The 19,811-nt window shown below is 41.9% G+C and overlaps 1 protein-coding gene across 1 annotated transcript in view; it reads left to right on the top strand.

The window, feature by feature from the left end:
• The first annotated feature begins 741 nt into the window (after positions 1-741).
• LOC104142611 (inositol 1,4,5-trisphosphate receptor-interacting protein-like 1) overlaps positions 742-19,811 on the top strand; it is a 119,767-nt gene continuing 100,697 nt past the window's right edge. Inside the window, exon 1 of the mRNA XM_068952036.1 lies at positions 742-815. The gene's annotated coding sequence lies outside the window, so the exon portion shown is untranslated. The remainder of the gene's footprint in view (positions 816-19,811) is intronic.

The following is a 19,811-nucleotide window of genomic DNA, read 5'->3' as shown; positions in this document are numbered from 1 at the left end:
ACGTGTTAGAAATACATATGGCTTTTGGAGAGAAAGCTTTGTGCTTGGGACTCGCGTGGTAACATGCCTCTGCTTTATGTGGCAGCTGATGTGGGTAAGGTTTTGAATGCGCTCGCCCTAATACTTGAAAAAAGCCAACATTTTTTAAGAGATTCCCTTTAGTAACAGGAATCTCCTATTCTTGGCTTTTAGGGAATAAGCCTCAAAAGAATTTTTCAGCAGCTGTCTTTCACTGGAACACTTCAAAAAAGCGAAGAATGGCTATTCTGAATTGAGAAACAGTTATTTACTACTACTCTTGTTGCTATAAAAATACTTTAGCTGGAAAATAGGACATGAAAAACCTTTAGCTAAGGCCTTGCGGATGAGCACAGTGGGTACTGAAACCCACTTTCAGACAAAAGGAGTTTGTGTAGGAAAACAGCTTTGTATGACGTAAGAAGCTTCTCTTGGACTCACGGTAAACATTTTCAGACAAAAAAACTGTGCTGGTTTTTGAGGACTTTGCCTTAGGAGTACAGAATTCAGTGGCTGAGGCACTCCTTCCCCTTTGGGTATTGTTACTTCTTTGGTTGAGAAAAATGATTTAAAGGATAAAGAAAGCCTGATTTCTGTAGAAATCTCCTTTAGCTACTGCTTGGGACACTGCTGTGCTTCTGCTGCCGTTGGCAAGGCAGCATCCTGCGAAAGCCCTTCCCCCCGGGGAGTGCTTTGGGGTGCCGATGGTGCTGGTCTGCTGGTGCCTAATGGATTTCTGACGGTGCTGCACCACCTTGTGGAGCTGCTGCTGCCAGCGGTGAAATCAAATCAGGCAGGTGAGCAATCTGCTGTTGCTGGGCAAATGCGAACTGCTGGTAGATCTGCCACTAATACCTAGCACTACGATAGGCTGTGCCATACTGGACTGTTTCTTTGCTACTTCCCCCATTCCCCTTGGCTGAGCTTCATAAACAGCATGAAATACCAGCTTGGGGAGGGAGTGGATGGAGTTTTACAGCCAGTACCATTTGCTCTGTGTCCTGGAAATGGCTGTAGAGGAGTCCTCTTTATATATTTTTATAGTATTCACAGGTCGGAGTTAGTTATCTCGTGTATTGAGGACCTAATTCAACACGGCATTAAGGAACACGCTAACTTCAAAAAGCATGTGAATAATACCACTGAAACTGTGTGATTATTCTCAAAAATGCGCTTCAGGGATGCTGATGATTATCTCATTTCAAACAGATCACACGTAGGGAGTCTCAGGGTGTCATAACACCCTACGCTTACACCGCATAGGGGTGTCTTAGGCCAGTGCACAGGGCTTGGTTCAAACAGCCGGCATTTCTCAGATGCCGGTTTTAGGTACTGTATGTCAGTAGTTTTAGCACTCCAAACAAATATTTTTTTTCCATCAGTCATTATTTATCAGGGCTAACAACTATCCAGGCTTAGCCATGAAAACAACGTGCAAAGGGGAGAACGGTTGGTCAGAACAGGAGGCTGACGTTTTTTCAAACTGAAAACCTCAGCTGAAAAATCTCTGCAACTTGTTTCTCTTTTTCTCCTCTCAGCGGAAAGATGTTGCCGTTTTCCAGCTGCTCTGCTAGAATCTGTCCGCAACTGTCACACTTTTACTAACTAGTTGCAGACATAGATGCAAAGTACCTTACCAGGATAAGGTAAATGGCAATTTCTCCTGAATGTCCAGCTTCTGTCAGGGTGTTGTAAATGAAAATATTTATAATGTATCTATTATGTTGAAATTGCTGCCATATGTTTCCCAGTGCTTTAATAACAACAGCACATCAAATTTTGTTTGCATAGTCCTCTTGGTGAGGAAATGTTTATCCTGTTCTGTTCTCTCTCTCTCCCTCTCTCTCTCTCTTTCTTTCTTTTTTGGTTTTTGCTATTAGACGAGGCTCTAGCTTTTTCCTAAGTAAAAAAACTAAGGCTGCTGATTGGAGTAACACCTGTCATTATTTTATAGCAGACTGACAGCTTTAATAAAACATTTTTGCAGGGAGCGAAAGAACTGTATTTCATCAGGTCCGGTGGGGAAAGCGGCCTCCCGGTTCCCTGCCGCCTTCTGCCTGCCGCCGCTTAGCATGTGGCGCTGCTGCAGCGGTAATTGCCATTCCTCACCGCCGACAAATTGCCGCTGTCAGCAGTCAGGAATTTAAACAAGGAACTTGCAAAGCAGTGCGTTGTGTTCAGCCTCTTCCCAAAGCTTTGTATGATTGTTAACTTTCTTTTCCCCTTATGTTTTATTGGAAATACCATATGCCGGTCATTACAATAAACAGCCTGCCACATTAAATTCGTTCTCCAACATATTTTGGCAGCTGTGTAAGTATTTAGGTGGCTTCTCTCACTACAGTGCCCGAGGACCTCAATTTATGAGTGTATTTACCTTTCTCTTGGTGTGGGGGGGACTGTTTTGTTTTTGGGGAAATGGTGCTCACAGGTCCGAGTTCTGCAGGGAGTACTGTGTGAACTGGATGAAACTGGTTGTGATGGAGAGCTTATTTCCCTTGCAGGGAGACATAGCCTGGCACACCTATTAGTAAGATTTTCATTGTTCCCCTTGGGGAAAGCATGGGGACCTGCAACAGAAGTACCTTCTGCAGCAATAAGCAGCTGGAAGAAGGAAACCGTGTCTTATCCCTGACCTCTCCATACAGCAGAAAACTGGTTTGTGCAGAAGGTTTCCCCTCCTGCAGGTCTCCTTCCATAAATCCTCCCATAACTAACTATTGAGGCCATCATTTGCAATTATCCTTTGCAACTGAAGCTAGTAATCAGGCAATTAGTGGAAGTTCAAGGCCAGAGCAGTGGGGAAAAGGGGAACAAATGCAGCTGAGTCATTCTGAGGTGCTAAGTGTTCCTGATAACATAGCAAGGTCCAGAATTTTAAAGGCATTCAGGCATTGTGCTTTGTATTGTTAAAGTTCTCTAGCTTATGCTAATTTATGTTGCAAAGTCTGTTTTTCAAAAATAAGTGCTTACGGGCATATATATATATTTTAAATAGTACTATTTAGGCACCCAATTCTGACTCCAGAAAGGAATCAGGAGCAGAGGCAGAGCCAGGCCAAGGTGCACAGCGGAACGATGCAGAGTTGGTGCAACCCAGGTTTGGGGGAACCTGAGCTGCAGTAAACTGATGGTGACCCTGAAAGGAAGGACTCATCCTGCAGTCTCATTGGAGACATTTGTTTACTAACGCTTTTGTTTCTTTCTGTCACATTTGAATTTCCTTTGTGGGGGTTGATTGCTCTAACTTGTAGTCTGGCTTTTGAATTTAAAAAGCCTCTTTTGTTATTGCCATTTATAAGAGAAAGGTCTAGGCAACGACTTCAGAGCTTAGGCAGGACTCAGGATCCTGCTTGTGAACGTGAATGACAACGCGGAGAGATTTTCTGCTTAACTCCTTTTTCCATTCATGCTCTTTGCAGGCTAGAAAGTGCAGCAATGTCTAAAAGGTGAAGTAAAGAGAGGGCTGACTTAGGTCTGTATTTTCTGTTCGTATGACACGTACCATATTATATTACTAAGCCATGACTAGACTCTAGGTGGTACGGTATTGCAAACAGATGACTTAAAAAGATTAGTCCAAGTTTAACTTTAATTAATTTATTTATTTTTAGATTTCACACGAAATTTTGGGCAAGGGTTCAGGCCTCTGCTTAATGTACTCATATGTATTTTTGTTCAGACTGACTCCCGAAGATTTCTTTTTTCACTTCTCATGTTTACATTTCCGTAAGCCAAAGTCCACTGATGCTGTGGGATCTTGCCGTTTGAGTCAGTAGGCGCTGCTTTCACTATGGCACCTAGAGCCTTTATGTATATTTGTACTGATTTCCTGTGTCTTCCTGTTGAACCCAAGGAGGAAACCAAAGGAGCTGGGGCTTTCTCCAGATTCTCTGCCATTCAGCAAGAAAGGTAATAAGAAAAAAACACAGAGCTCTTGCTATTGCAACCCTGCAAATGGCTCTGTCAGCACATAATGGCACAAAGTAACGTAAGTGTTACGTACAATGCCCTTAAACATGGTATGACCATTGCTGCTTTGGAGATACTATAAATGCAGCATGCCTGTAATGTTTCTTTTCAGGGTACTCTGCTGTTGTTTTGCACCACTTTTCAGTGGTTTCAGCTTTGTTGGCTTTTATTCACATCAAAAAATTGTTTGCACTGGATCCCATGCCAAGCCATGGGTGCTCTGAGGTAGTTGAATGTGTGACGCTGAGACACATGCTCATCTGCATTTCATCTAATGGCATGGGCCATGTAGTGTTCGCAGGCTGCAGCGCAGACTGACAGCCCAACCAACACGCCAGATCTCCGATGGTCTTATTCCAGTTATCAACTTCACTCAGGGGTATTTCTGCTTTTTTTTTTTTTTTTTTTTTAAACTGCTATGGTTACTCCACTGCTGTCTAACCACTGTTTTTTGTGGCATCTCCATCCTAAAGATCCACCTGGCAGTTTTGCCAGAGGGAATGTCCATTACTTGTTGTTGAAAGAGCCTAAGAGGCAACACACACATTCTGTAAAACTCCCCATCAAATTAATAATTTGCATATTCAACTCTTCCAGTTAAAAAAAAAAAAAAAAAAAGATAATCAGGGTTCATCTTCACTATGCAATGCCTGTGTCTGCTTTCCACCCAATCACGTACTGGGACAAAGCCGTGCTATCTGAAATTTCTGGTCACTGTGGCCAAGTTGCCAGTAATGACTCAGGAAAATATACTGTGCTGGCCATTTCAGTGTGATTTAGGAGCTATAGAAAATTAAGGTCTTGGCTATAGGTTTCCAACCCTTGGTTTATACACAGAAGAGACATGGGAACATAACTATTAGTAGGTTTGAAGAAAGAAACAAATGATGGGTTGAGAGCTATTAAAATACTTGTATGCTGTCTGCTCTAGTACTCAGTTACTAGAGGTAGATGGTGCTGTTCACAAAGAAATCATGCTGTGCAGGCTGTGGGTCTCCTATTTGCTGAGACAGACACCTACAGACAATTGCAATAATTATGACTCTCAAAACTCCTTTGAGATAAGCAAGTATTATTGCGGACAAAGACTCTTCCAGAATTTAAAGTAGCATTATTATGATTTTATAACTCTTCATATGTGAATTGTGAGTTTGGAGGAGCATAATAAACCTCATATGCACCTCTGAGGTTTGTGTGAACTGCTCAAATCCTTGGTGGGTACAAGCCTGGGCAGAAAATCTTCTGGGAACAGTCTCTCCCAACATATTGGCGTAGAAATTTCAGGTTCCTAGACAGACCTGGGAGGTGCAGGGATAAACCAAAAGCATGAATTGTTGCACAGAGGTGATGCTGTTTTTTTAGAGACAGAATGCCTTATTGCTTGGTATTAATCATTTGTTGCTTTACAAAAGCACTTAGAGGTGCTAAACACATTTAGGCTTCATTGCATGTCCGAAGTGTGCAATAAAAAGCAGTCCTTGGCCAGTAAAATTACTGTTGAATGTGAACTTATGAATAGTGGGGAAAGGGAGATAGCATTTGAAATGTGAAGTCTGCCATCTTTATTGGCAAGTCAAACTTAGTAGAAATGGTATGTTTTTATGAAGAGCTTGAAGGAAACCAAAGGTTGAATTTGATAAGCTGCATGGGCAGCGAATACTTCTTTTGCTACATAAAGTATTAGTCTACACAATCTTGAGAGTGTCATAACCATCAGGAAGGGCATTTACAGTAAAAGAAATGTGCACTGGAGTAAAGCAATCTATCCCTAAATTTGACTCCCATTGACATAATTGGACCAGGTACCCAGGTAAGAGCATGTGTAAGGGACATGCTCAAGGATGTGCAGGAGGTCCTGAAAAAAAGCTGGGAGCTGAACCTAGGATGGTCTATACCGTCTCACAAGATAATCTACCTTCTTTTTACATAAGCTCTGTAAGTGCTATTTTTATGATTATAAGATTGCTGAGCCCAAATGTTCAAGAATCATGAAATCTAATAAAGATGCTGGGCTCTTTTATTTCTCATTAGATTTTGAACACTTAAGAATTCACTTGGGTCGTATATTCAGACTTTTCTCTGCAGCTCTCAGGGTTAGCAGTGCCATTTTATAAAAACAAGACTGATCTATTCACACATCCAACAAGATTCCTGAAACTAAAGCTTTAAGAGCCAACTGTCACAAAAGAGCTTGGCACAGCCAACATTGCGGAGGAATGGAGAAATTCACTGCAGATTCATGTGAGCTGACTCAATATAAAGGACATGTAGCTAAGGATTGTGATTTTATTCCTCTGTTTTTTTTGGTTGAGAAAGTCCTCTGTAAGATAAGTCTGAAACATTGGAAAAATTTTCCTCTTTTATCTAGACCGCCTTTAACGTCTCTCTAGTTACCTGGCATCAGGTTAAAGGTATCGTTGCGAAAAAGCAAAAATCTTTTTTGTGTTATGAGTGTCCTCTGACTAACTAAACAGGAAATACTTTTTTTATATTAATTTTTAAGGTGCAGAGGAGAGGAAGTCAGGGAATTTTAGCTTGAAATTTGCTTCAAGTTTCTCTCAATGTGCAGTTGCTAAACCTGTAGCTGCAATTTTAGGGCTGCAAACTCAGCAAGGAAATCTCTCGATTTTAACCAAAGCCTTTTTTTGAGAGCAGTGCTATTTCTTCCTAAATAAGAGAATTATGTCTGTGTTCTTTTTTTTTTTTTGCTCTGTAACATTTGTGTATCATATCTCACTGAATATCTCGGAAGAGTATCTAATGAAAAAAATACCGGATGAGATTTATGGTTTTAGTAGCCAACTTATAATGGATAAGTAAAATGAAAAACAAAGAATAATGGAAAAACTTACTTACTCTTACATTGTCAATAGAAGACCTATAAGCTAGTGTAGATTCATGTGGTACAGAGGGAATATTTATTCCTAGTTAAAGCCATTTTGACTGACTGTATTTGATCAGCATTTCTGGTTCAATTTTAAGGTTTACTTTTCATTTTTCCGTCCTTCATATATCTTTTGTTTAGCTCTCATATTTTTTTGTTCGATTTACTTTATGATGAGTATTTCAAACCCTTAACTCTCCTGTTAGACTGGGCAGTCCTTCAGTTTTGCCCTGTCCTTACCCAGGCAGATCTTGGTTACCATGTGTTGATGCAGAGATGTGTTTCCTCCTGTGCAAGCCAAAAGCAGGAGACAGAAGAGCAAAGATAAACGTGGAGTAGATCGTCGCCCCTAAAACTCTTCGGAACATCATGAAGGTTTAGTTCAGAGTTATTTTAAGTTTTGCACTCCTGTTTGCCTGATTTTGGGGATAAAGTCAGGAATGGTCCTTGACTAGCAGAAGGAAAACTGCTTTCTCATTAAACTCTCGTCCCCCCTATTCCACTGAGACGTGTATACTCCAGGCCTAATTCACATCTGCTTGGTTCTCACAACCTGTTTTCTCTGCGTTTCAATGTATTTTCGGACTTTGATCAGAGAGCAGTGTTAGTCTCCCAGATTTTGGGGGGGTTAGTAATAATAATCCTAAAATAACCCATTCATTTTTTCCGCTTTTTTATATAAGGTCAGTGAAACTGCTGATGTTTTACCAGTATATACCTCATTTTGTTGAAGTCCAGAGGATACTTAAGAATCATTAGTTTCAAATGCTCCTCTCAATAAAGGACTGGCCCAAAGTTTTTGCTAAGTCTTGAGATCTTAACTAAGAGTTATGTGCTGTGTTGTCCTCAGTAACCTTTGGGAAGAGGCGATTTTCACTCTCCTATTGTTGATACTTCAAATCTTGGGAGATACCATTGTTGTCCAGGAGCACACTGTACAAACTCAGAACAGAAATGATATTTGCCCCAAGATTTCGTAATCCGAATTAAGACTGTAGGTAGAGAAGCATAACGCTAGCATTTTTCAGTACTGTTGTGACAAGAGTAGTGTGAGAAAGAGCTGTGAGAAGCGAGGGGGCTCCTCTGCCTTTGCTTCTGAGCTGCATTTAAGCTCAGGTCCTCGCTCTTGGTCTTGGCCTGAGCTACTGCAGCTGTGCCAGTGCCTGGCCATGTGCCGCACTCATCCTGACCCATGGTCTTTACTTCCTGGCTTGCCCTTGGACCTGCCTTGTCACTGGGGACTTGCCCGGAAATCTGAACTCTCAGCTGACCCTTGCTGCTGTGCTCCCTGACTTGTGTAACCACTGGTAAACGGTTAGCTGCAGCTCAAATTATTTATATTGCTGAAAATGCTGTGTTTTTCATTTAAACCGCTTCAAAAGTAACATTTCAATGTTCGTTAGTCTGCGTTAGGGCCTGAAAACTGGCCATTTTTCTTCACTGGGAAGTGAGTGATCAGCTCAGAGACACTGGCTAAAGGCAACTGAAGATGCTTCTACGGGACCTGCCGCTAATGCTGTTAACAGTATCAGTCAAGTTAGTGCAGATCTTGTTAAAGTATTTCCGGTTCAGAACATTTCATGTTGAAAGCTGCCATGTCTTGATGATGCCTGAAAAAAATAGTAATGGTATTGTGTGTTATTAAGCAGAATTAATTCTTCAATAGAGAAACACTTTAAGCTCTGATGATGCCAACTTGATAATGGGATTAAATGTGAAGCTCAGACAACTTCTTAGTTTGCGGTTTAGCCCAAAGGAGCAAGAAAACACTAATCAGAGATCACTTGACAGTAAACATTTCGGGGAAGATTCACATTTAAGGATCTGAGTGGAGGACACCACAGATATTTAAGAACATATATAGTTCTAATGTTTTTCAAAATCTAAATGTGGGAAGTGGGTTTTTTTAAAGGCTAATACCTTTAACTGATAGCCTATTGCAGGGGAAAAAAAGGTCACTTCATTAGAAAGACTGTGTAGAAGGATGCTTTCAAAATTGTACTTCCACCAGAGTCGAACAAAGGCTGTTCATCGTTTAAGTACCCTAGGTTGCAAAAAGTCCCATTTCATCAAGCAATATTCTATTAATATGACCTTAGGATGTATGCTATAAATCCTGGTGAACCTCTAATGACAATGTGAGTATTATGAAATGGGTAGCTCTGGGCACATAGTAGGCTGAAGATGGGACACACTGGAGGAAAAAACCTGCCTAGAAATTTGGAAAGGGAAATAGTCCTCCTCCTTCTCCCTTGTTCCCCTGCTATGCTCATGCATGCATACAACCTTTCATGTCTTAATTGATTTATATTTGGGCAAACATCACCTGAATGACTGACTTCTAAAAAGATTTTAATGCTTGGAAGGCACTTAAATAGAGAACAGCTAGATTCATGGCTGGCATAACTCTGCACAGCTCTGCTGAAGTCAGTGGATTTATAATGACTTGCATACTTAGAAACCAGATTTAAAATATGCAGCTACAGAATTGTAATGCTTCATATTCAGTAAAAGTTTTCCTTTGGGTAAATCTCACACTTGAAGATAAAACACCTCTTTCCTTTTACCAGGAAAGGGTGAATGCTTAATACAGAGCCTGTCAGAGATGCTTGCGCGTCTCCTGTATATGGCCAGTGGAGGAGTATGACTTAAGAGTATCTCTCTGAGCACCAGAGTGGAGGAAATGCTTCTGTGCAGGGAACGTCTGTTTCTATAGATATCTTCCCGTGTTAACTTCTCTGATGTTACGGCAGAGCTTTATTTTATGTCTGCAGTGCAGCTCCATAGCTTCTTCCATCTCTAAGGAGAGGACCGTGTTCCCATCTGTTGTCGAGAGAGAGGACTTGGTCCCGGTGAGAGGGAAACAAGTAGGAATAGTGTAATGGGAGCTCTGCACCCCCGCACTGTGGTCTTTGCTGTGGATACTCCGCAGTGTTGCACAGACGTTGGTGGATATTTGTTTTAAAAAAAAAAAAAAACTGTAGGATTTTTGCATAGGGTAATGCTCACATGAGAAATCAAATCTCTTTTGAGGATGGTCACTTGGTATCCAGATGGTGGCAGACTCAGTTGTGAGGGTCATTGCAATGGTATCTTCGACAGGATCGAATGAAATTCCCCAGACTTGTTCCAGTGAATTCTTATAGTTTGGCTGGCCTGTGGTCTTATGCGACCACTCCAGGGCATGCAAGACCCGTTGCTGTTTATTATCTTGAACCATGTGCAAAACACCTCCTGCCTATTTTAAGTACAAACAACTGTCCTATGTGACCATTCATTTCGGACTGTGCAGGCACAGTTTCTCCTGGCAGGCTACCAGTATTTTATCTCGGTACAGGATGGTCAATTCTGCAGTGGGAACTGCCTGGAGGAGATGCTGGGAGTGCAGATTCTCCACCCATGGTATCATCACATTAAAGCATACAAATTGTGCGTATATCAGTTGGTTTGTGCACAACAGGGGCTGCCTGGGGGAATCTCCAGGAGAGTCCACAATTCCTTCCTGGAGAGCTTATAGTTATTCAAATGCTTCCTTGCGAAGCTAGGTGGGGGTTTGGTCAATCCCGTTGTCTCACGTCAGTCCTTGGCTCAAATTTCTCTCATCTCAAATTGCCTCATCAGTATAGAGGCTGGCTGTGAAGTTCCTCGGTCACCCAGGGAAGTAATGCCTAGGCGTGCTGGGTGTGCACGCAGGCACAGCCTTGATACCTGGCAACACTATAATTTTCCCCTTATGACTTAAATCCTGGACGTTTTGTCACAGGAAATTCGTATGTGTCTGTATGCATTAGGAGCATGTGGCTTTGTTTGAGTGCCGTTTCAGTTCAGCTTTGTGCTATTTTCATTCTGGCAAGAGCGGTATTGGTATGCACAAGCAGGCCAGGAGAGCTCTCACGCGCCGCCGTGGGTGTGCAGGGACTGGCTAGGAGAAAGAGGACAAAATGAGACATGGCTGCTGTGGTTATTACCTGCTGGTGGAGGAGCCCGAGGTGACCGTAGGAACGTGAGCGGATTTGCGATCGAGCTTTGTGATACAGCACAACACTTTGTAGAGACACCTATGTTAGCTCTGAGAGACAAGACTCTGAAAAACCGTGTGTACATGTTAGTACAGCAGGACTAAGTCTGAGCATTAAGGATGGAGCTTGAGTACAGTGTTGCTCTGCTGCTGCTGTCGATTTTGGAATTAAGTCATTTGATGCAGGCTCAGAGACCTCTGTGTTGTATTCTGTGGCACATCGTATATCCTCGTTGGGAGGCCAAGAAGTGGGCTGCCAGGTGCAGCCAGAATAAAGGACACTTTGTCTTTACGTTGAGATCCTTGCCACAGTGTGAGGTGCATAAGCTGAGAACCTGGCCAGAAAATGTGCAGCGACGGGCAGCACCGCATCTGTAGCACAAAGTTTTCCCTAAGAGTAAGTCTTGAGTAAGCCTACTGGCTGCCTTGCAGCAGACTCCAACCTCACAGCTTCCTCTGGGCAGCCGAGCAAGCGCAGGAGAGGAGTTAGCTCTGGAGGAGTTAACCTGTTCAGGGCTGTTTCAGCCTCAAGCCGGTGTGCTTTCACAGGAGCGTTTTATCCTGAGAGGTGTCACAGAGTCCTTTGTGCCAAAGAAGGGAAAAAAAACTTTTTGAGGAAATTAAAATATTACTTGCATGCAGAATACAAGCAGCATATGTTAGAAGCAAAACTCAATTATGCATCCACCGGTAGGCCCCGTGCTTATGCTGTTTATCAGCCCTTCCAAGATAGTTGGCTAACTGTGTCGTTTGGGAATTTCAAGTAATACTCGGAATTCCTCTGAACATAGTGTTCCATTAGCTGCAAATGAATTGGCTCTGAAGGTCAGTGTGAAGTGGATTACTATAGCTGAGGAAACTGGCTTAGCAGGCTGCTCATTTGCAGTACGTTAGTAAACCCCTCATGGAAACGTTGTCCTCAGACTGTTTCAGCATATGATGTATACTGTCTTGCCTTAGCATTTCAATAGTAGCATGTGCCTCCAACACCTACAGATGGATATTTGGAAGAACTATGAATTGCATTTCATGGTCCTAACCAGCTATAGTAAATTTTCTTGGTCTATTTTAGAGTGAATGCAGTATCTTCCAACATTCCCTTGGTGGTACGGCAGAAGCCACCTGTGTGCATTTTAAGAAAGGGTTTGACCTCAGTGCCGAAAGACAAATTTAAAAAGAGAAGGTGGAGAGTGAAGGCATGTTCTGAAAGGTCTAGCAAGCCACAGCTAAAGCCCCTAATTTTTTGGGTTAATTTAAAGCAAGAAATACTTAAATTCTGAGCTTTCCAAAGATGTTTGCATATCTTCATCTATGTATTTAGTATTTCTTTACCTTGCTCTGTTTAGGGCTTTTTTTGGGGGATTTCCATAAATTTATGTAGTCGAAGCCCTAATTCTTGGCATTTCCACTCTCGCCTCTTTTCTGCTGTCTTCTTTTCAGTTAGATCCTTGCCATCCCTTTCCCTTTTCTCTATCCCCCTCCTTTATTCTTTGCTGAATTGGAGTATTACTGGTTTACCCCATCCGAACTAATGAACTCCAAGTGCTGGTTCTTCAGCATGGCTCCATGTTGTGTAGCAATAGTGCTTTAGACCGTCAAGTTGCATCTGCATACTCTGTATATGACTTTTTTTAATCCTGAATTTGACCATCTCTGTATGTAATGAAGATACAATTGTACTTTCTCTGATTTCAGTATTCGCAAGAAAAAACATACATAGTGATTTTCCTAGATGTAGGATCAGAAATATGGCCTTAAATGGCTAATGAGAGAAATCTAGAACTGAAAACATGTATTTTATTTACATTTTCTTTCTTATTACTTGATCCTGGCTGAGGGTCTCATTTTAGGGGAAGAAATGAATGCAACTTGAAAGCGGTCTCAGTAGCAACATTTGCACCGGAAGGCTCAAGGCTTTTCAGAATGCAAAGCAATTAGGGGAAGAAAGGTCAGGAAGGACTTATCTTTGTGACGAACTGGTGCACAGTTACCGGCGCCTCTTACTTTTGCCTCACGTTTTTCTGAAACCTCAGCTGTCCCGTCTCTACTAAGTCAGTGAGTTAGATTAATCCAGCTTAGTGTTGCAGCTCAGGGGTTTACGAGTTTGCAGCGTTTCGCAGGCTTCCAAATGGCACAGCAAGAGATGGGAATTCTTGCCGTTTCTATAAATTCACCACCTCCCAGTTGATTGAGTCTGTGTAATAACCGTTTTCCGATGTGCAAAAATTAAGAACAAATGCAATCTAGTGCCTGTAATCTGTGATAATTGATGCTGGCTTTATGGATTGTGTTTTCTTTACTGAAGACCTCCTTGCCGAGCAAATTTGACAAATGCAAACACTTGCTGAGATTTTATTTCGATGGCAATTTTCTGTATTTTCTTCTACTGGCAATATCATATTTTTGTTTGTGAAGGGAAGAACTATTGTTCATCCTAGTTACCTGCCACTTAGAACTGAAGCAAAACTAACTGATATTGAGGACACATGAAAATGGAAGCAGGTGGAAAAGAGCAGCTCCTAAAAAAAAAAACAAAAAAAACCAAAACCACAAAACCAAAAAAAACCCCAAATTTTACAGTCTTGCTTGTGGAAAATTACTACAAGTTATTCCAGAAGATGAAAAAACTCCATGTACCAGTCCTTAGGATACCGATAATTCACCTGTTCACCTGTGGCCCTTGCAAGCTGGATTAACAGTACCAGTGGGAGCTGGTTTCAGTTTGTATGGGGGTATTTTTGTAAAATAAAATAGCAGCAACTTACAGCCAAAGTTTTGATTCTGAGAAATTGTCGTTCTGTCGTCAGTGTTTGCTGGCATTGACTTGGGAGAGAACGGAAGGACAAATATCTTCTTTTTTCCCTTTTGGAAAAAAGAGAGTCATCCAGGGTAACCACACATAGACTTGCCCTTAGGGAAGTGAGTAAACACTCAATTGAGGACTTTAAATGGCATTTAGGCATCAAATGAGGCTCAGGGTGTGCCTACAACATTGTCTAGTGGTATTTGTTATCCTAAAGTTCTAAAACAATTAGCTTCCTAATCAGCTAACCCAGAGTTTACCGCAGGCTGCAAAAGCTTCCCAAAATCTTTGGTACGCACAAAAGAGGCTGGCCCACGTTGAGCCCTCAGCTGCCGCCCTAGCTGGGGTAAGCAGCACGCCCCTGCTTAACTGCCAGGCTACATCTACGCGCCGAGCCAAAGAGCCAGCAGTTAGCTGGGGCATCAGCGTGGCTCTCTGCAGCTCCTGTCTTCCACCCTGGAGCACTCCCGTGCCACCTTATCTGTCTGGGTGATAAAATATAAGCTTGAAATTTGGTCTCATCTTGCTGGAAACTCCAGAACATACTTTGCACAACTTGTGCCTTTTCAAAGCAGCAACTTGATTTCAGGCTTGAAAGACAAGTAGACAAACTGAAACCATGCTCTTCAATTCCGTACGTAACTGTATGCCACACATGAAAGTGCATGGGGGATGGTCTTTTTTCCCCTCTAAGTCTTGTAGTGCAGGGGTGTTCAAACGCTCGTCACAGGATAGATATATGAAAAGTGAATAACCCGAGAACTGTGATAACCGAACTGCTCTAAAGGGAACTGGTTTGCTAATGTTTATCTTTTGTCACAAGTTGAAAAAGCTGTCGCTGTTAGATATTGCTGAACAGGAGATGCACACGCTTACGGTGTCATCCAGCGGGGAGAGCAGGCAGTCACGAAATGCCTAGGAAGAACACAGTCCAAACATGCCATTTTGATGGGCGCTCAAAAGTGGGAATGTACTTCCCTGGGTTACTAAAATAGGTGTCTTGAGCTTAGGAGACCAGTCACTTAATTGAGCTGAATGCAGGGTCCTCCCGTGAGAGCCCAGCTAACTTCAGGGCAGAGCAAAGTAGATAAAAGCAGCAAAACGTTTGTAACTTCAAAGGCTGGCAGGTCCTGCTCTAGTGCAGCTGTTTTTGGTTCCAGAGCAATACGAGAAGCAAAAAGACAATTTGGAGCTGGAGACTAGCTTTGTTGTGATTTTTGGAAACCCAAGCTATCTGCTGGAAAAGCTGTTTTTACCAAATAGTCCAAGTAATTTATTTTTTTTTTTTGGAAAACGTAATAAAGAGACTGTCATAACTGGAAATTTCCATCACCCCATGATACTTCGGTAAATGAAGAAGATTTATTTTGAACTTAAGTTTTAATTAGAAAATTTCAATTTCTTCTAAATCAGGATTTACCAAAAATGAGAAGGTATATTTTAAAAGAAATGATCAGCTCTACAATTTGATCAGATCTAATTTCAAATCATCAAATTCTCATAAATTACCTTTATTAGATCAAAAGAAAGCTTATTTGAAACCTCAGATTTTGATACATTTCTCACCCAGAAATAACAACCTCAGATAATTACTCAGACTCGGAAACGTGATCCAAACTGCATTACAGCCCAGTGGGACATCTTTAATTGCCTGTGGATAGGGTTATAGGGTGACTTAAGAAAACGGTGATTGATGGCCTTTTAATGGTTCTCAATTTGTTCTTAGAGATAAAATATATTTAATGTTATTCCCTGTGGTCCAGATCCTTCCATTAGGCAGGTCTGGAGCTACTCAGGGATTCCAGATGTGGCCCCGGATGTTTCACACTCTCTTGTACGTTATCTTATTAAACTGCCTCAAAGCCACAGGGGCCTGGCCTGGTGCTACTGCAGTTCGATTACCTCGGGAGTTTCTTTTGGAAACCATGCATTAACCAGTACAGAGAAAAAAGCAGCGTTTTGTTAGAGGCAATCAAAAGACAAAGCGTTTCCATATTTTTGCATTTCATGCTTTTCTGTTTGAAATTGTATCCATATATTATTGTTAATGTTTGTACCTTTTCCAGTTCTTAAAACAATTAAGGAAGCAGGTCTAACTAGAGGAAAAACTATTGGTGATAGGAGCAGGGGAAGGAAAGAAGGAACGAGGACAATTATTCTGTGCTGTTAGTAAAAGCATAATGCGTAGGTCACGGCAGGGATTTTTTTCTCTCCCTGACCGGTTTTCCAAAATACACATATTCTCTAAAGTTTTTTAATTCCTAGCTTTGAATCTATAGTTACATAATCAGATTTTTTTTTTCCCAACAAATGGCTGTTCTAAAAGGGCTCTTGAATACATATGAAAACAAGTTGGCAGTCAGGAGCTCTCTACGTTAGTTATGACATTTTTGAAGAAGCCAGAGGGCAGATAATATATCCTTCAGCAGAGCTGCTGGGAATAGAGTTCTGCACCTGAAATTCCCTAACGGGATATGTTTTGCTGCTATTACTCAAGGGAAATCGAGCCAAGGCTGTTTCATCTTGCAGCGTGTCAGTCTGACAGAAACTGATTGGATTGTTTGAACTTTATTCAGCCGCCAAAAATGATGCTTATTGCCATTTTCTGTAACACCTTTCCCACCTCATCGTTAACCTTCTCACAGCTGCTACTTCCTTCTAAAGAGGGATTTCAGCCCTCGATGTAGCTGTTTCAGTGCAAATCCCCTTTACTGGGGGCTCAGTTTGAAAGCAGTGCAAGCAGAGGCTTAGCTGCTCTAGCAGAGGCTATTTGAAGGCTGATTTCATTATTCTTCTCTTAGTAGCTTTGTTCCTAATTGCTTCCAATGAAATAGATTACTCTTTAAGTGAAATTATCTTTAAATGTTTTTTCCAGTAGAGTTTTCTCTTCTGAGTGAGTTTCAAAGTATTTCGGAAGAAGCAAAACAAAGATAATCTCATTAGGATCTGTGAAATTGGCACATATGGTAAAATGTAACACCTTTTGAAACACTGCTTATGCTAGTGGTATGTACTAGCCAGTTGTCCCTTACTGTGGCGTGAACAATGAGACGGAGCTGGAAGCTGAACAGAGAGGGATGTTAAAAGCTGCGGTGATATTTGCTGATAAGTTTGCAAGACTCGCAGTTGGTTGTCATACTTGTAATACCCTCGCCCATATGCTTCACTCTATCTTAACGTGTTGAGTGACTCTACGCCCTCTGCTCCCCTCCCTGCCCCCTGAAATGAAATGCTTTGTTTGGGGAAAAAAAAAAAAAAAGTATATTTGACTTTTGGGTTGTATCATACCAGGTTGCCATGCTATATAAAGTTACATTGTACCAAAATTTCTACAGGTCATAAACTCTTCAGGGCAGGTAGTGCTCGTATTAGGGCATCATCTACTGTAGATTATCAAGGTTACTTCCGAACTTTAAAAAAAAAAAAAAAAAAAAAAAAGACCTCTCCAGCTCACTGGCTAAAGTTTTGTATTAGCCAAGTAGACAAAGCAATCTACGTCTTAAGTCATGTGCTTTGCTGGAAGTTCCAAAAGTGATGTGTCTCCTGAGGCCTCTGTCATGTACAGAGCATTTTAACGTGTGATTAATTACAAAGGGAGTGGAAGCTTTGCTCCTTCCCTCTGGAGTTTTCATCAGACCTCAAAAATCCTAGAGTAAATCTCTCCTAGGTGGTAAGAGACCCAGCTGACTTGCTAGGCTGATTGCAAACCAAGCCATCCTGCTGAGGCTTGAAACAACACCTGAGTAAAATGGGGATCTCTGAAACTTAAAAATCTACAGGGAATCGATGCTGTAGAAAGTATCCTTCTAGGAGAGGAAGAAATGACACTGAAAAAGCAAAAGAAACCTTCTACGCAAGCACAAGACCAAGCGACATGAGACCAGGTAGGACTTTTTGATGTGAATGTAGTGCTTTTTAGTTAAGATTAGGAGCTTTCGATGTATTCTGGGGATGGAGAGAGGAGAACGGGAACATCACTGAACATCGCATTGCATGATGATGAAGGAGCATCTCCAGTCAGTCCAGCGCAGTGAATTACAAGTTAGTGAGTTTTGCCATGCAAAAGAGCCTCTTGACTGATGCTACCTGATGCAGAAAACTTTCTCACTGAAGATGAAACACCTGTGAGCAGGGAGTTATTATGACCAGCCTAGAAGTAAATTTTCTGTGGCCTCACTCTGGCAAAAAAAAAAAAAATATTTGAAATAGATTTTGCTGTCAAGTGGATGTTCCGCTGCTTCCATTTTTATTTGTGGTTCAGGAGTACTCCTTCAAGTTTCAAGGTTATCGGAATAAGTCAAGATGAAAGGATGGGGTAGGGACGGGAAGAGCAAGGTTTCTTTCTGGATTTTTATCTGTTTCTACTGCTCTGTGCCATCCTTTGACCAGATTTTATGTCTGCCCTGCATGGCTGAATAGTTACCTAAAAACCAGGACTAGTAGTCCCCTGGCCGGGTTTGGTTGTGGCTGCAACTCGAGAAGGGCAACAAAAGGCAGTGGGCATGCGAGGTCCCCCTTTTTGTCCAATGCTCGTAGTGGATGGGGAAGAGGCAGATCCCAAAGTGTTGACCAAAAAGGGAAAATATGGAAGTAGTTTGCCTGGCAAGTAGTGGATATAAATGAGTTCCTCTTGGGAGACCTGTGACAAAGGAATGAAAAATACCTCTGGGAGTCCCAACTCCTTTAAATATGCCTGCCCCAACATAGCCTTCCTTTGCAAAGGAGCAGGGTCACCAAGAGCATGCAGCATAGTTGTTTCCTATTACTCCCCCGAGCCACACCGATTTCCTGCCTTCACGCATCCAAGTAGCTAAGACGCAAGCTGTTGGCAGGAAGCGACAGTGGAGGACCCAAAGAGATGGCGCTACCAGGCTTGCTACTGTCATTAAATCCTGGTAATGCTGCCCCAGCTGCCCCTCCCTGCAGCGATGTTAGGGTACAGCTTGGTACTTGCTGAAACCGTAGTGCTCGCACCTTTCAGCATCATTTGGGGAGCTAAAAAGGGAGCTGAGAGAACCCACATAAATAATAGAATTAACACAAATTAAAAAAAAAAAAAAAAAGAGTACTACACTTCAGGTTTTGGAACTGCATGAGGACACAGCAGCTGGGGCTGAGCAGGGGAGGGGGTGAGTTGTAATCAGCATAGTCATTTTCCAGTAAGACTCAGACTCAGTTCAAGAAAAGTGAAGGCTGTGCTGACTAGGAGACAACAAAAGCCCTAATCCTCATCCAGCACAGAACAAATTAAAAAATAATTATGAAGAAGATAAATTTCTCTGGAAGTCTTTAATGCTTTGCATATTTTTCCCATAGCTGGTTTTTTAGGGAAGAAATGGAAAATGTGATTTTGGCCCTGAGAGCGTTTCACTCACATTTCTTCTTTCAGTGAAGCTACCCCATCCCACAGGGCACTTCCACTACCCTGGGAGGAGAAGTTCTGCAGGCATCAGCGGTGATGGGGCTTACAAGCAATTGAGAAGGACAGGGTAAACAAACACGTAAGGGCAGAAATCCCAGGCAAGGAAACTGAGAAGCAGCAAAGACAGTTGGTTTTCCTCATTTGGTATTTTCATGGAGTGAGAAAATTTGGTTTTGGGAGAATGGATATGGAGTTCACCTGAGCAATTCTGAACAAGTTTCTCAAACTCATCATAGTGTTCACAGTGTCCCAAGCAGTCCCAATCCTGTTGTCCTTAAATGTAAAACCCTAGGGGCTCTAGAGACCCCGATGTTTACCGAATCACTCTAAGGCCCCAGTAAATAATACGAATAATCAGAATAATACGATTTCAGTGACAATTTAGTTCAAAGGAAGGTTTCCTTGAAGGAGTGCAGGACCAAATACATAAACAGTAGAAAATACCCATGAACTGCTACTAGTAGGACCTGCTCATTGATCTCCATGTATTGTGTGGCTTGTCCTCCCCCTATTTAATTTACTTTTTTTCCTAGAATAATTTTCATGACGTCTGTGCATTAGAGCATCGTACAGTGAGGCAAAGGGAGAGGACTCATGGGTTCATTTCAGCGTAAGGGAGAAGCTGAGGTCAGTAAACAGTTCTTCATCCTTTGTCTCTAAGATTTTGGCCGACCTCATTTTGAATCTCAGAAGT

This window comes from Struthio camelus, chromosome 8 (assembly GCF_040807025.1).
Source record: "Struthio camelus isolate bStrCam1 chromosome 8, bStrCam1.hap1, whole genome shotgun sequence".
Classification (NCBI taxonomy): domain Eukaryota; kingdom Metazoa; phylum Chordata; class Aves; order Struthioniformes; family Struthionidae; genus Struthio; species Struthio camelus.
The sequence above is the reverse complement of the archived record's forward strand: the minus strand, read 5'-3'. Positions and strand labels throughout refer to the sequence as shown.